This window comes from Eufriesea mexicana, unplaced genomic scaffold (genome assembly GCF_001483705.2).
Source record: "Eufriesea mexicana isolate 0111107269 unplaced genomic scaffold, ASM148370v2 scaffold2208, whole genome shotgun sequence".
Taxonomy (NCBI): domain Eukaryota; kingdom Metazoa; phylum Arthropoda; class Insecta; order Hymenoptera; family Apidae; genus Eufriesea; species Eufriesea mexicana.
This window is the reverse complement of record NW_016910292.1, coordinates 342,334-360,223: the sequence shown is the minus strand read 5'-3', so window position 1 is coordinate 360,223 and position 17,890 is coordinate 342,334. Positions and strand designations below refer to the sequence as shown.

General features: G+C 45.4%; 1 protein-coding gene across 1 annotated transcript in view; it reads left to right on the top strand.

The window, feature by feature from the left end:
• sano (CABIT domain-containing protein serrano) overlaps nt 1-15,911 on the top strand; it is a 52,806-nt gene extending 36,895 nt beyond the window's left edge. Inside the window, exon 3 of the mRNA XM_017903230.1 lies at nt 15,366-15,911. The gene's annotated coding sequence lies outside the window, so the exon portion shown is untranslated. The remainder of the gene's footprint in view (nt 1-15,365) is intronic.
• Nucleotides 15,912-17,890: the final 1,979 nt, after the last annotated feature.

Below are 17,890 nucleotides of genomic sequence, written 5' to 3'. Positions count from 1 at the left end.
TTTTAATATTCAGGTACTTCAACAGAAAGCTCTAAAGCTCTACCAGAAAATTGTCAAGATCTCCAATAGAAGGCACTAGCTACATTTTCATCCAAGTGAATTAAAATCCGAAAAATTCTAATAGTTCGAAGTACGAAGAAGCAAAATCTCCAGTCTCTGTCAAAAATGATATAAGTCACTAATAAGAGTGACATACTTACAGACATAAGGCATTAATACCTAAAAATATCGAAAGCTCTAGAGGGGAACTAGTTAGGGTTGTCCCCAATCCGGAAGCTGAATGAGCAAACGAGTTAGGGTTGTTCTCGATACCAAAGCTAAAGGGAAAACAAGGTAGGGTTGACTTTGACCCCAAAGTTGAAGAAGCAAACGAGTTAGGGTTGTTCACTGTACCAAAACTGAAGGGAAAACAAGTTAGGGTTGCCTTTGACCCCAAAACTGAAGAAGCAAACGAGTTAGGGTTGTTCTTAATACCAAAACTGTCAGGAAAATAAATTAGGATTACCTTTAACCCGAAAGTTGAAGAAGCAAACGAGTTAGGGTTGTTCACCATACCAAAACTGAAGGGAAAACAAGTTAGGGTTGCCTTTGACCCTAAACCTGAAGAAGCAAATAAGTTAGGGTTGTCTTTGACCCGGAAGCTGAAAAAGCAAACGAGTTAGGGTTATTCTTCATTCCAAAACTGAAGGGAAAACAAGTTAGGGTTGCCTTTGACCCGGAAGTTGAAGAAGCAAACGAGTTAGGGTTGTTCACCATACCAAAACTGAAGGGAAAACAAGTTAGGGTTGCCTTTGACCCGGAAGTTGAAGAAGCAAACGAGTTAGGGTTGTTCACCATACCAAAACTGAAGGGAAAACAAGTTAGGGTTGCCTTTGACCCGGAAGTTGAAGAAGCAAACGAGTTAGGGTTGTTCACCATTCCAAAACTGAAGGGAAAACAAGTTAGGGGTGCCTTTGACCCCAAAACTGAAGAAGCAAACGAGTTAGGGTTGTTCTTAATACCAAAACTGAAGGGAAAGCAAGTTAGGGTTGCCTTTGACCCCAAAGCTGGAGGAGCAACCGAGTTGGGGTCGCCTTCGACCCCAAAGCTGGAAAAGCTCGAGAAACGGGGAATCGGCGATCGTGTATCGAAATATCGATCACGTAGCGATTGACGAAAGGTTCCACTGCTTCTCACAGTGTCACTGGGTTACTGGATAATTTTCCAGGCGAGTAACCGCGCCGCGTGAGAGCGAATCCGAGCGAGGTGCATTGCAGCAACGCGATTCGCTCGAACGTGCCTCGATAGCAAAGCACGGGCACGAGAGCCTCGTAAACTATTTGCGTGACCATAAAAATCGCACGGAACATTAGCAACGCGCTCGCTCGCCCTGATATGGAGAACGTCACGCGCGGTTAATTGCCGGTGAGCCTCGAAACCGACGCCGATTTTTACACTTACCGAAGATTATACGTCTCCCTCGATACGTTCCCGAGGCTCCAGCAGCTATCTCGTAAAAATCTCCAAGCAGAGATTTTGTTTGAGAGCTTAACGAGGGTGGGAGATCAGTTTTGGAACGCAAAAATCCAATATGTCGAATATTTGATAGAATAAATGTCTTTGGATGATGAGACTGATACGAGTACAGGAAATTCAATGAAAACTTGGGAAAATTAATGAAGATAACACGAATATAAAATAAATATTTATATACGTGATGTATATAAATTGATAAATATAAAATAAAAATTTGAAAACTACAAATGCCTTCAGAGAAAGATTGCGAAGGTTTCTTACCAGTTTGGAAGTATTTATTTATTATTTATTGTGGGATATTATTTAGAAATTCAAATTTATATTAAAATTTTTATTAATTATTTTGGGATATAGAGAGCCAAAATAATTTAATCATTTTGAGACACGGAGAGTAAAATTTAAATATATAAATCATTAATAAGATCATAAACGAACGAATTAATTCCTTCAAGTCGATTTTGAGAACGAAGAACGAGATTTATCATATTAACTAGTAGTCAGATTTATCATATTAACCTCGTCGACCAATTGCTCCTAATTTACGCTAATTCGTGTTAATTACTCAACGTAAAGACCACTTTAAGATTCCATTTAGCAGAACTATTAATCTCTAATTTGTCCTGAATATAATACGCATAAACAACGTTAATTAAAATGGTATATCATAGCGGGATAACTTTCTATCTCGGCGAGGCAATATTAATTTCACCGGAAGCGCGCTTTCAATAATCGCACGAACAAAATGTCTAGAACCAGTCACTCTGACTGGTTCCATAATTCGCATATTAATCAACCAACCTGTCATTCGACCAGAAGAAAACGAGGGAAAAAAGCCTGAAAGGAGAAAAAAGGGAACGAAATACGAGCCGCAAAGCGTTAATCTAAAAGAGAAATCAAGATAGGCTCGAAATTTAAACCGAGATCGATTCCCACGACGATTATTCGCGCGGCGAGTGTAAAAAAATAAATAGCACACCGAGTGGAATACTCAGAATTTCAATGTTCCCGCGGCCACGTGTAACAGACGCGAATTAATAGGCCCATCGAGCTTCCGTTTGGACGCGGAGCTATGTAAAAAGCGGGCAGGCCCCGGCTAGGGGAACCCAGGCGGGCCGATTACGGCGCTATGCGGAGAGAAAGAGAAGCTCGTCATCGGGAGATGCCCGCCGCAGGCCATGGGATCGCTTTAATCGGTAACTCTCGACGCTGGTAAATAAATAACATTGTATTACACCGTCGCCGGCCTCCGCATCTCACGGAAGACGAACGAACGCGCGGATCGTTTTCCCAGGCGTTGCACTCCCGTTATCGTTATCCTCTCTCACGTACGAATCGGCGCCGACCGATTCAGCCTCACGACCGCGCGAAACTAGCGCCGTTCACGCTGCTAACGGTGATCGATTTTCCGGCCACGGGAACGATACTGCTCGTGTAACATCGGCGTGGCTGATCTACGACGTTTTCTCGCCATCCACCGAGCGGATCAACCTGATCTACAAAGATTACCTCGTTAAACGCCCTGGGAAACGATTTTCAGCAGTCTGTTTCAGTACTGACGAATGGGGCCCCGGTCGTGGCCTGTGTACAATTTAATTCTAGGCTGCACGCTGAAATCGGCTGTAACGTTAATATAAATCGTGCAATTTCCGACCGCTTGTTCGATTCGATGCGTTCGCCAAAATGGAAGAACGGTTTTCAGGTTCATGCTAGGGATATTGATATCTAGTAACTTAATGAGGAAATAAACGGTGAAATGGTATTTAGTTAACAATTGAACGTATTATACACGAATGATAATAATTGTGGTGGTATGAGAGAGATAAATGACCATATAACGGGTGTCCCAAAATTCAGGCAGGACATAATTTTGATAGGGAACACAAGTTTTTAATTAAAAATTGTAAATATTGCTTAATAATGGAAACGCATTATTCTTTCGTATAATGCTTCATTTTTAATATCCTTGAGCTGTCATCTTTCATGCTGTCTTTACTTTTCGTTGACAACGCTTTACTACAAAAATGGCGCGAACTTCAAATCTTGCATGAATTTTGTGACAACCTATACAGGATAGCTATTGAAAACTGGATGATATAAAATAAAAATAATTTTTACAATACATATTCTTTTTTAATCTTCAAATAATGCTCTACGAAAATCTACGAGAAAAGAAAATGAACGTGTTATGACTTTTTTAAATCTGTCAGTTTTTCACTGGTCCTCTATATAATCATATTTTTATCTAAATAAAAATCAAGGTTTGATCTCTTCGCTAGCTCTGATATCAAGTAGATTAGAATTTTTCTTTTAGAATTCCAAGACTGACTACAATGCAAGCATCATAGTAGACTAATCCTGGAACATACTATAATATTTCCAAAAATATATGATGTATAGTATATGACTTTCATTCTGTATCCAAATACAGACGATTCTCTAGCCACAAGAATTAACTCTGTCCCAAAATCGTAGATCAGTAAGTTATTAACGTCAAAGAACATCAGATCAACAGAATATTAAACTAAAACCCTAAAAAATCTGTACCAAACGTAATCAAATCACTTATACCTAAAACCCAAAACCCAAAATTCAACGATATCGGTAGACATTCAATAGGGAAACAAAAATGGCAGAAAATATTTCCATGCCCAGAAATAGAAGCTCTCACCTCGCAATTAAGTACAATAAATACTGAATCGTAGGGACGTTACGTGAAGTCGAAGTTTATCGGGAAGACACAGGGCCCGGTATCGCTGCTGAAGACGTCCCCTGTACCAGGAATCAAAAACTAGTTTCTCTATCGGGCCGCGCATTCGTTGGCCGGTATCGGTACGGACGAGCATTTTTCCAAGGCAGGACAAAGAAACGAGCCGCGATAACGGTGCCGTTTCCCCCGTCTCCGCCCTCTCCTCTCGTATCTCCCTCTGCATCGAGGACTTCCTCTGTCGACGTGGACACTCGATTCGCCGATTACCACTTTCCATTCGTTCCGCGTGAAAAAATGGCATTTCGCGCACGTGGAAATCACGGAGTTTCAACGCCGGATCCCTCTGGTTACCTCGTTTGTTTCTTTTATTCCTACCCTGCTTTCTGCGCCCGAGGAGCGATCGTTTTGCTGCTGGAAATTGTGCGTTGCTGCTACGTTGCTGAAACGGAAACGAAGGGCCGCAATTATAGCAGTCGTTACTTTTCCCGCTGTAACCAGAGTGACTATGTATCTCGCGGTCGATTAACTGTGACCTTCGCCGCTCTGGCGAACGTAGAAACTCGGACGAACGCTCGTACGCGAGAGAGGCTCCTTCTATTTATGTACAGGGTGGTCCGACTGCCTCGGCGCCGACTGCCTACTTCAAATTTCTATAGCCGTCTAACTCGTGTTCCATAATAATTCCGAACGTGTACTCGCGGTGGATAGTTGAACGCGTGATGTTTGATGGCCGAAAAGCGTCGAGTCCCGCGCTGCCACTCGATACTGGTAGTTACGGTCCTATAGCCCGGACGAAATAGATGGGACGGTCAAGTTCGCTACCCCCACCACGAGCGGTGACACTGGCTACCCCCACCGCGAGCCGCGACAACGGGTACCCCCACCGCGCGCCGCGACAGTGCTTACCCCCACCACTGGGCGTTCGACCTAACGAGCTCCTTCCTTTGACTTTTGACGTTCCTTTCGAAGGAGATTTAATTGAAAAATGGGAGAAAAAATTGCGCAACTTCGCGCAGTTTTTCATTCCTCGCGATGTTAAATAATCGGTTGTAGAAATTTAAATTCAATTCTGCGAAATTACGTTGGTCATTTTGCCAGGATCGTGATTCGAGGGTGATCCACGAGGCATCGAAATAAAAGTATCGTTAAGTAAACGTTGGTCATTGAGGCTCGTTTTCGAGGCATCCTCGAAAGGCGCAATTAATTGCCTCGATTAAGGAATCACCGTAATAATCCTGTACGCGATCGAGGTCAGGCACGGTGAAAAAGCTCGCGCATCCTGCACCCAGAAGGAAGCGGCAATTATATTTGCAAATACCCGAGTCCCTCGCATGCGTAGCAATGCAAATCGCAGGGGAGACCTTTGACTGCTCGCACAGCGAGCGAAAATAAACGATGCGAAACCGAATATTCGAGAAACCTATCGATTACGTGGATCGGTTTCCAAACCTTCCCAAATACACTTCTTTTCCTAATCTTTGAATATCTAGAGTGCAAGATCTAGAGGTATACCATCTGTAATATTTAAAATTTAATATTGAGATTTCAGATTTAATATCTTTACAATTATTAGAAAATATTAGAAAATTTTAGGAAGTCAGTGTCATCATTATATTATGATATATATATGAGCTATTCACAGATCGAGGTAGCTAACCCCATTTTCTAACCTCTTTTTAATTTTAATACCACACTATACCTGATCGATGCTTTACTCTTTACACCCTTTCCAAATAAATTCCTGTTTTATATCTTGTGTCATAGTGAATTTTTCTCCTCGCAAAAATATATTTCTATTCTTAACCTCTTCAATATACCGTTGACAATACAGGGTGTCACAAAAAAATGTATACACACTAAAATCAGTCATTATTTTAAATGGGTTGTACCTAGAAAAGAAAAAATAAATTAGGAAGAATAAGATATCAAAGTGTGTATACGTTTTTTCTTGGACACTCTGTATATTGCCCCACGTGACTCATTACATATTTATAACGTTCTCATTCAACAAACATTCGAAATACTTCCTCTTTATTCCCAGACATGTCTCAAGTCCCCTAATCGTCCTCCAAAACTGAATCCTTCTGATACCAACCTCAGTCCTCCTCAAATTACTCCGATTGGACATATTCCCCCTCTCTACCCTCCAATTTCCCCGGTCATTGTCAAAGAGGTTATCTCATTCGCATACACAATAGCCGGGGAATTATCAGAACAGGGATCTCTCATATTCAGATCAAGACGTTCGCAGACGACACCCGAGCGCCACGCAAGAATACCAAGGAGCATAAGCACGTTATGCAAATACTTTCTGTAGCGAGCTGTATCCCCGCGGAACGTTCGACGTACTCCTCGTTACCTGTTGCCGCGAAACAGACGTTGACCGCAACACCTGCGGAAATCACGGTGGATCACGGAGCCGGTTGCGCAACCAGGGGCCTAGAGAACGAGGCGTGATGGCTCGGAATCAATTAGGGCTATACGTTGCACCGGCGCCAATTAAGTTTTCTCCGGCGACAATGATAAATTGTGCCCGGGCGTCTATGGCGGGCTGGCCGATTATAAAGGTCACCGAGTGAAAGTGCGCGGCCAATTAATCCCGATCGATACCGATCCGCTCCGATAATAATTACCCTGGCACGGTGTACGCGTGAAAATCCCATCGGGCGATCGGCGAGCTTCGCAACCGGTACGTGACGATTTCCATGCGATGGCTAGCTCTCGCTGCTGCACCATGCTCCATGGCTGCTTCGAAAAATCGCACGGTCGTAATGGAATTACTGGTGGACTGTCGGGTCGATCGAAGGGTACATCGAGCAGATGCAATTTGGGCAGCTCGAGCTGGCTGATTGTATCTGATATTAGCATAGCGATTTGTTTCACGGTCGGTTGTCATTTGTTCCGAGTCCGAGGGCTTGTATTTTGTCAGGAACTGTCACGCCGGGAAAAAGATTATGACAAAGGGTTTCTTGATTGTGCAAAAAAACAGTCTGTCCAATAAGATGATGACAGGATGAAATTGCGGTATCCTAAAAAGGAGAGGAAGAGGAATGATGCTTGCTTGCGCGTGCTAAGTGTGATGTATCTGCGTACAGGCTGTTTCACAGACGGATACCGGGGTATCCCTGTTCGTTATCGCTTTCATATTGAAATTCTGCGCGTTCCCGAGAACAGAGCTCGCGAGAGAAAATGGCGGACGGGTTGGTTCCGGTGGGGACCGAGTGTGGCGCTCGCGAGTCATCACGAAGCTGCCCATTTATCTTAATTTGCGGATGATAAGAATGGTAGGATAAATATTAATTCGGTCTGCTTGTCTCGTGGATTTGAACGTGATATTCTGCGTATAATTTAAAATAATAATAATAAATTCGCCATCACCTGTCAAGAGACCTATAAATAAAAAGACAGGGGAATCTGAAATGAAGAAAAAGAAAATAGAATAATAATCGAATCCCTGTTCGTTATCGCTTCCATATTGAAATTCTGCGCGTTTCCGAGAACAGGGTTCGCGAGAGCAAATGGCGGACGGGTTGGTTCCGGTGGGGACCGAGTGTGGCGCTCGCGAGTCATCACGAAGCTGCCCATTTATCTTAATTTGCGGATGATAAGAATGGTAGGATAAATATTAATTCGGTCTGCTTGTCTCGTGGATTTGAACGTGATATTCTGCGTATAATTTAAAATAATAATAATAATAAATTCGCCATCACCTGTCAAGAGACCTATAAGTAAAAAGACAGGGGAATCTGAAATGAAGAAAAAGAAAATAGAATAACAATCGAATGAAAGGAAATCAAGTGACCAATTTAGTAAATTTGAATGCAGAATCTTTAATCGAAAGTTTAGACATAATTTGGACTCTGATAAGTTAAATTTAAATTTCGGAAAAATACTTTTTGACACTTATTAGGTCGTAAAACCAAGTTTCGTCATGGAAAGGTCCATATACCCGTGGATCCTTTCTGTAAAAATATTTTCGATACTCGAATGACTAATGATATGAAAAAGAAACAGGTCTTCCTAGCCCTAGAAAATCATCCGAGACCCCTAAACGTTGACTAGACGTGCTAATCAAGTTGTTCCAAGTGCAATCTTAAATTTGGATACCGGAAGACTTGGACGATCAGTCGTGGCTGGTAGAATTCGGGGTTTTTTCCGGTGCACGTCGGTGGAGGCGAGTGGAACGCGATCTGGGTCGAGCGATTGCAACAATGCGCTTTGTGCAGCGCGTGCAGCGCGAGGAGGAAGGCACGGTGGACGTGTGCATCGAAAGATAGCTGCTCGCCTACGTGCACGTGCCGCGCAGTTGGCTCTTTCGTTCCGTGCCATTTGTTGTTACATTTTCCCTCTTCGACAACCTGGCTCTACTTTCAATGTCCCTTCGAACCGTTACGCCGCTCCGCGTCACACTTCCTCTCCTCTTCGCCTCGATCCATCGGTCTCTTAATAGTCCAAACGAACATGTTTCTTTCCCATGCGCATCGTTGATTATCGAAATTTCTCGCGAACGAAAGTGGCAAAATTCCTTTACATCACTTGGTCGTGGTAGTCTCTCGTGTAGTGAGCCACGCGAAGGGCAGCAAACACAGCGTGCAACGGGTATGGAAGGTTTAACAGCTGGTTTTTCCCTTGCACGTGGCCGAGCCACTCCAGGCTAAGCTCTTCCCACGAATTTCATTCTCGATAAGCGGGCAAGATTTAACTAAGATCCACGTATTAGTACGGCTGAGTAGCATAACATGGCGGAGAACGGTACATGAGACCGCGACAAAGGCCGCGCAGGTAACTTATGGGTATGAACTCTGCAAAAGGACTTCCTGTATGACCTCTGATCGGGAAACAAGGCCGTGGCCACGAGCTGGCTCGTTCCACCAACCAGACGCCGCAAGTGCGGAATATTCTCACCGTGTTGCTTCATGGCTCGTTTCAGTCGGACACGACGGAAAATCGTGGAAAAATCCGGCTAACGATGTCCAAATCATTCTCCTTCCTTCTCCAACGTTTCCGTGAGAAACTTCCGGGACTTTGCTCTGCCGAGCTTTCTCGACAAAGTTTTGCGAGGATTTTTACTCGTCGTGCTTGTCTCGTGTTCGATTTATATTTCGAATGTAACAGAGAGAGGTGGGGGAATCGTAGTTCCCGGTGTGCCGGGAGATGGCACGCGTGACAGTTGGCCAAAATGGGGGAAAAGGAAGCGGCGGCGGCCGAGGTAGGGGGAGCCACTTTGCTTGGCAATCGCGTCACGCTCGTTTACGCTAGTTTACGCCAGTTTACACAAGCGATATTATGTTAAGACCGATCTTTACGAGGGCCGACAACGTCTCGCGGAAAAGGTACCCTGGTTTCGAGGTTATTGGCGAACGGGGAACGAAACGACGAGAGGGAACAGGGTTGCCGGAGAGGAGAGACGAAAGCTGCGTGTTTGGAGCAAAGCGAATCCCAAAGCCAAGTGTTTCCTCCGAGACGATCGTGGCTAAGATATGACGTCCGACTGGCTGCCAGGCTTGAAGGGCTTCGCAAACGATCGGTCGTTGAACCGCGAATCGTTCTTCAAGCGTTACTCCCCAGCGGTGGGACGTGCAAATTTCACTGGCCGACATTTGCCTGTCTGGAATTTGAGCGTTCTCTGCTTCGGGCTATTTCGAGCCCGTGGCGTCTTTGGAATTCGTCGAACAGGCTGCCGAAGAAATTTTGAGTACGTGCTTCCTCGCATCTTCCTCGACTTCTCTGTCAGGCAACCTTGACATCGTTCTTCTCGAAACTTCAGTTTGAGATATATTCGAAATACGTTTGAAATGTATTCCCCAATCCGTGGTATCTCTTCTTTGTCAGTTTAAGATACTGCACGAAGAGAAATTGGATAGTTTGGAGTTCTGCGAGGCTAAATTTACTTCGCTCGTCCTCAGATCGCTGTCAAATTTCGCAACCGTGTCTGCAATTGGCGAAGTACGATGTAAAAATTCCCATTGTACACCGTCACGCGACAGTCATTTGGTAATGGTAGAGAAGAGGCAATTAAGATTCGATAAAAGGAAAAGCGTCAGCTGCGTTCGATTTTCGAGTACGAATCCTCGCGAATCCTACGCCATTGCGGGGTAAGACAGAGCGACGAGGAGGAACAAAGCGACCCACGCTGCGGATATCATCATAGTCATATTCATACGCGAGCATAAGGGCATTTCAGCACTGGGACAATGGCGAGACCGGACTTTTTCGCCACTCGATTGCAGTCTGCCTTCTTTGTGGCCACGCGACGACGTCGACTGCCAATAAAGGTCTTCCTTTATGAAGTCTGCTGCACTTGGTCGCAGCTGTTCGAACGGAAACGGGCCAGTGTAACCATTCTTTGTTTCCCAACTCTTTCAAACGTTCCCACTTCAACCGTTCAGAGAATTGAAAATCGCAAGGTGCTCGAAGGATCTCTCCTGCCATAGACCATGCTCCACGAGCTTTTCCAGTATTATCAGACGATAAGGTCAGACGGCAGGTGAGACGTATTTCTCTTCCCAGGCTTTTATCTGCCATAACTACACAGGATGTCGAAAGCAAACACGCAGACTGTGCTCGGAGAGACTCTCCCTTGGAAGTAAGTTTCGCTGGCGCGACTTCAACATGATAAACGATGGCAGGAACAACAATGGGTTCATTACCGAAAGTCTGGCCCAGCTTGGGCCCCCTTGGCGAATCCTGGCCCGGCGAAGGGGTCCGGGTCGGTGACCTCTGCACACGGATGGTCGGCTCGCGGCACGGGCCTTTGCGAAAAGTACACGTGCACTGAGCAAACGTCCCTTCTAACACGACGAATCTCCATCTGCATCTGCATCGCTGGGAAATTATTTGCAGGGACTTAAAACTGGCCGAAAAATCGCCAAGCGCGTAAATTACCTCGGTATCGCGGATCATGGCCGCGACGCTCGGCGAGAGTCACGTGGTAGCCGAGTGCCGGTGTCGCAGAAAATGGCTGACCGTTGAAAGCGGGCGTTATTCAGGAATTTTTATCTGCTGGCATAATAGCTTCGCCTGGACGAGCTCGTAAGCTACAATTTCCTTTTCGTCGCAGCCGGTAGTGCGGCGGCAACATAGTCGCCGAAAAATAAATGCATGCACGGCCATTGTGCGGGCACGCACGAGGGAACAACGGCAGCGAGGGTTTTTGTTGCGAAGTATGGCGCAGTATGCGCGCCGGCTCGTGTCGTGTCATTCACACGACGGCCTTCTTGAAAGAGTCTCGCGAAAGCCAGCTTCTTTTCACTCCCGACGAAAATATCCGGCTGAAAAGAAATTCCTGGCAGCCGTGGCCGAGACTTTTCTGTAGCCTCGGGATTCCTCGGGGCCCAGTGAATCACCTGGCGCTCCCGAACTTCTCGATCCTTCCGCTCGCGTCGTCTCGCGCGCTTTTCCAAGCAGGAGGATCGATATCGAGGTTTTGACACGTGAAATCCACACTTCTATATATAGAATCGATCCTTCAGAACGATTCCTCTCGCGGTTTCAGCCTGCGTCCTGTCTGCCCCTTTGATGCGGATGAAAAGAGGAAAAAAGGGGGAAAGAAGGAGGGGAAAAATCACGTTTTCGATTTAGCATCGGACGCGAAATTAATGATCGTTTACGATTATTAATAGCGACGCGGAGGCCTCGACCGTCGTCGGACGCGAATTTCGCACGATTATCGTCGGATGAAATACCTCAGCTGCGGCTCTTGTAATTGCCACGTACCGTGGAGTGATAAATAATTTGCAAATATACCGCGCCGCGCAACGACAACATTGTATACATAGGGGGCGGGCTTGCGGCGTCGATAGTCGCCCGAAGATTTATCGATCCTTTCGATCGCCGTTTCGCAAACGCGACCTTGAGCCTCCTCCACCCTTTGTCTTGCTCCTTTTTTCCGCTCGTCCGTCGCACCGCTCTATTAGCTCTTTCATCTTCTTCTATCGATCCTGGACAATCATCGCGGATAATCCGCGTGCTTTTCACTTGATAAGATTTATCGCCTCGGTTTGTCCGGGGATAATTGTTGTTTAGACTTCGGGCTTAAACTTCGAATGAACGCGTTCGTTACCGGGGTGGATGAGAAATCGAAGCTGAGGAGCAAGGAGGCTGGTCCTTTTGCTCGCGTTCCAGCGAATCTGTTACTTTTCAAGCACTCGTTCCTCCGCGGAGCATTCGAAAGATAACGGAGACCCGAGAGGAGGGTCAGACGAAGAAGAGGGAGAAGCTATTGACCCGTTTGATTGATTAAAACGTCGAGCGCGTCGCAGTTGTTCGATCGCTAAATGAATTTCGTTCGCCGCGCCAGCCAGGTATACAAAGCGGCGCTTTAAATCTTCGGGGCTTAATAATCAGTCTGAAGGCTCGTAACTCTTCACGGTGAATCCCCCGTGTGCAAACCGGGGGACGTTGAAGGCGAGATGGGGCGCCATCTTGGGGGCGTGCTGTGCCATTCGTCGGGCCGAAGGAAACGCGAGGAGAAAACTTAAAATAGTATTTTAGGCACTTGGCTTGTACCTTTGTCTTCCATTTCATTCCATTTCATTGTCTATTCGACGATTTCTTCGGTCAATGTGGTTCGGATGAAACAGCATCGAGGGAAAGTGCGCGCGTATAGGTTAGGAGTCGTCCATCATGGCGGCCGCGCAAGTGGAGGCCTCTGGGCGCGATCTGCCGTTATTAGAAGCGCGTTATAGCGCCGCCGGTGTTACACGGCGTCGGCAATAAACGAGCGATTTTAATTGCTCGTGCTATAAAACATCCCCGATGAAGACGTCCACGTTCGATACGGCGTGGGACCAATTATTCGCCAGAGGGCGAAAAATTCCAATCACCATAGACGACCACCACTTTTTCTCCGCTCTCTATCCCCCTCCATCTTCCTCCTCGCCGATCCCGGTCGATGAATATTCAGTTTTCGGATGAACTCTATTCCACTCGGTATTTCACTATTCGAACTTGACCTCTCGCGCGGCCGGATCTCGCCATCTTTGGCGAATAATAAAGCGCTCGTTCTAACGCCGCGGCTGCCACTGGAAATTCGTGATGTTTCAATTGAATTGCAAACGGAGCGTAAAGCGCCGCTAACCATCTCCGAGCTGCATGTACATAAGCTCTCGCGAGAATGCCCGGTGCGTTCGTCTGGCCGTTTATTATGGCACCGAGGGAAATTACGAAGCGCGGCCTGTGGTCGTGGCTGCGCGGGAATGTGCAATTCGCGGTAGAAAATGAACGCCATACTCGAAAACTTTGCCGAGTCCGAGTGTTCTGCATCTCTTAGAAGCGAATAAAAATATGGCGAATAATTAAGTTCGATTGGAGAACCCTCTCGCGGTGGATCTAGGAACTTACCCCTCTTTGTTTGATGCCATGAAACATTCGAAGAACTAAAAACGATCTTCCGTATAAAGTTCGAGTTCGAGTTTAACTTTAGTCCCATTTTCGAGGCCAATTCGAGGACCAACGCTATCCGAGAATTCCCTAGGATTCCCTAGTATTCCCTCTTTGTTTGATGCCATGAAATATTCGAAGGACTAGAAACGATCATCGTTCGAGTTCCAGTTCCAGTTCCATCTCAGTCGCATTTTCAAGGCCAATTCGAGGACCAACGCGAATTCCCTAGGATTGCCTAGTATCCCCTAGTATATGCCAGGATACATTGTTTCCCACGTAAAAGAGGGAACGTATGGACGGTATCGCGGAGGGCAGGCCTGCATTCTGCATCGGCAATTTGCATGACCGATGATCGAGCACTGGTGCACCGACGGTGGACTAGGTGCATCGTCATTACGCACTGACCAGATACGATCAAACTGTCGGTAATGATAGTCGCGCGACCCGGCGCACGTACGACGAACGCCAGGGTCGCGTTTATTAAATTACGTCAAATTATTGGTACGCTCCGAGGGTCGATTATCGGGGCTGCTCGTTCGACCGCCAGGGATCGTTCTCCTTTTCCCCGATTACCACGGGAAACCGGCGCGAGGTGGTAGCTGAGATCTTCATGCTCTTGGACACGGCTCTTTGCCGATCTACCAGCGCTCTGACACGATTCCTGCCACGATGGAAAGGGAAAGGGGCAAACGAGCTCGAGAAGTGGTTACGTGAACGAGAGATTCGAAGAGAGATTCGTCTGGACGGATTTTAGGGTAGATTCCAAGACTCGGTTGAAAATGTGTACGCTTCGTGAATCGATGACAACTAATTTTAATTATGGCATTCTGTAAAATGCTCTATCCTGGGTCTGTTAAATATTACAGAACACCTAATTTGCCCTGTACCAAAAATATACCAATCAGTCGATTTTGATCATTTTCGCTGGCAAGAAATTAACAGAATGCCAGTGTTTCTGTCTCAATTGCCTGACGACGTGTGTACCACGTTGTTGGCGATTCTGCGACAAAAGTATTACGACGTGCGTGGCACGTCTTTCCAGCGCAAGTGGTTAACACTAGATTTACAGAACCGATTGACTTCCGTTTATTTGACGGAAGGGTTGCTCCAATTATACGATGCTAACAGATTTAGTTAACTTATATTAACACTTTGCCGGCCGCTCGCAGACGTGACTTTGGTTCAGCGCGGCACAATGTTTCATTATGCTTCTGTTTTAACTCTGCCGATCGTCTTTTCTCGACATTCTTTAAGCAGATGCTTGTTCCGTTAGTCTCAAACATTAGTGCCTTTTTAAATAATAAAAATAGCGTAAATATGATCATCAACAACTAGTAGAACCCGCGCGAAATTCACTGGCGGCGAGAAATGAGCGGCCGGTAAAGTGTTAAGACTGTTAATATAATATATAATTATTTTTAAATTAAACTAATCGTTAAAAAAAAGGCACGTGGTTTCCTTTACCTGTCAATTTGACAGGTGTCCTTAGAAATAGGTATACAGATAAGGTCCGTAAACCTAGTGTCAATTATGGAACTCTATAGAAAACTCTTCCTTAGATCTGACAATTATCATAGAACACCTAACTCCCCTCGTACCAAAAGTATTCCAATTTTATGTCAACTTCGTATAGATTTCGATTTATTTCATCAACGAGTGGAATATCAAAGAGACCATAGATTCATTTCCTTTCTATTATTATTATTATTAAATTTAGTGAATAAGCACGTATAATTAATGCGTGAAATTTTGCTTTCAGATTCGAACCGACGAAGGGCTGAAGAAGGCAGAGAGCGGTCCGGATGGGGCGTGAAGGATCTCCGATGTCTTCGACTAATCAAAACTCGTAGCCAGAGCTCAAGTATCGACGGAGGGACGGATCTAGGGTCCCTCGATGATCCCACCATTTGTCCGATTTTTTTCTTCATTTTTTTTTCTTTTGTAATTCATCGCAACCGCGACAGCCATTGGAAGAAGACCTAACCTTTTGAACCGGTCTCGCGTCGAACCGCGCGAGATTATTCGAACGAGAGAAGAGGAAGAACGATGACAGCATACTGCGTGCTTTCTGCGATCGTCGATCGAAGCTTCGGGTTCAGCTTTCAACCCCGGAAGACGAGCCCGTGAACGACGCCGGTTGGACTAGCCCGGAGGAACCGGAAATGGCACCCAGAAGATGGCGCTTACCGTTCGCGATCTAAGATTGAGGATCTCTGTAGCTGTAGAGTAGAACCGATCCGAGTTTCTGACTTGATCGACCTATGTAATAATGGAGCTAGCAAAGAAAAAGCGTGCGACTAGATTATCCGCGAAAGGACTCAGGGAACAATTTTGCAAACGGATCTGCTTTCTCGTAAAGGCAAATTGTGATCTAGAGGAAACAAGATGTATGAAAGTCCGATTGATCTTCGTAGACTAAGATTTTTGTACTATTGCTGTTTGAGTTCTTTTATCGTATAAGTTCAAGAGACTCGGGCTGCGATTTAGGGAACTCGTCCGACCAAAGTCTGAGCGACCTTCGTGGCTACAGAGACCTCGCTAAGCGACGTTAGACTTCTCAGGTTTCGTTCGTCGAGTAACTGAGAGAAAATTCGCGTGACGATAGGCGAGCGTCGTTTTGCAAACGAGTAGGATAGCCGAGCGAATCCAGAATGATACAACGATCAATGGAAACAAGTACACGAGGATGGTTTCATAGAACTCTCACGAGATCGCTTCTCACGAGGGGAAGGAGGATTAAGGAGCGTGGCAGACGCAGGGGATGAGAGGTGGTCAATACCGGAAGCGCTTCTCGTGACGCGGAGATTGCGAAAAATCATCAGGCACACGATTAGCAGAGAGATTTACGCTAACACGCGCCGTTAGTTAATCTAATAGGGGGCGTAGTTAAGGATTATGAATGCCATAATAATGACCAACTTCTTGTGGTTGTACTTAAGTCATACCTTTACACTTTACTGTTTACGTTTAAGGCCAATTAAGTACGTAAGTTGCATAATACTTCACTATCGGAGTGTCTTCGAGTTAATTACTAGGCATTTATTTCTACATCCATTTTTTTTTGTTTCTTTTTTTTTTCTATTTCGTTGGTTCCCGGTACCGGAAGATTCCGTGACACGATAGTCGTCGACTCACTGCGCAGAGGTGTAATGAATTCTGTATCTTTTTTCCCCCCCTCCCGCCCCCCTTTCTTTCCCTTTGAAAGGAAACTTCTTTCTGACGGATGTTGGCCTTTCGAACGAACGAGAGCTTGACAAATCACCAGTCGTTTGTCACAGACCCCGGTTCGAGGTTCCACGAACGTTCTACCTGTTACTTACAGAACGATGAAATATTAACCGTGTACCCTTTCAACTTTCATGTTTTAGTCTCGGTTAATTATCGGGTAAAAATTCAGACATGCGATCGATTGGTTGGACAATTTGTTTTTAAATTAGCGATACGTTCACCTCTGCGTTCAGTGCTTGGAAGGAAGTCGACAGAGGCCTGTGACACCCGAGATTGCGCAAAGGAACTGCTTAACGAACACTTTATCGGAAGTCAGGTATCGAGACCGCCTGTCGGTTAATGGTCCTGGCCAGACCCAGCGCTCTGGACCTTGGTCTCACTTTTGTGATTATTATTTAAGTAGACTCTAAGCGTACGATTAGGTTAGGCTAGGCTTTTTACAATGATTCTTTATGTTTCTTTTTAAAAAAAAAAAAAAAAAAAGAAAAAAAAATGTTCGTTTTGCTCTCATTCTTTTCTCGACGTTGAAATTTTACGAGCGGAAGGTAATGGACGAATCATGCGAACAATGTAAACGTAGTTACGAACGACATAGTTGAACTGGTAATAGTGGTAACGGCGCTCGTGAATTTGGAAAGAAAAATCAAGCGAGAAAGGGAGTTGTGCATTTATACGATTCGAATATCCCGCCAAGAACGACCATTTTCCCCAGAGGCGCAGCGAAGCAGAACCGAAATAGAATTCGATTCGAATGCTGGTTGGAAAGATAGTTTCATGATAAGAATACGTTTTAATCCGTACGTCGTAATAGCTCTTACAGTTCTCTGTAACATAAGTTTCCCTAGTTGTTAAGAAGATGTAGATTTTGGATTCTCATGATAAACATTCTATTTTGCGTAATGAATCCGAGTAAGAAGGCACTCGGTCCCCTTTACGATGGAACTCTGTGCGCTATAATCGTCCGTGAAACAAGAACGAATATTTCGTATGTCGACGTTCGCCGAGATTTTGCCAGGAGAACAGATTGCAGTGCTGCCAGTGTTTATCGCGTAAAAC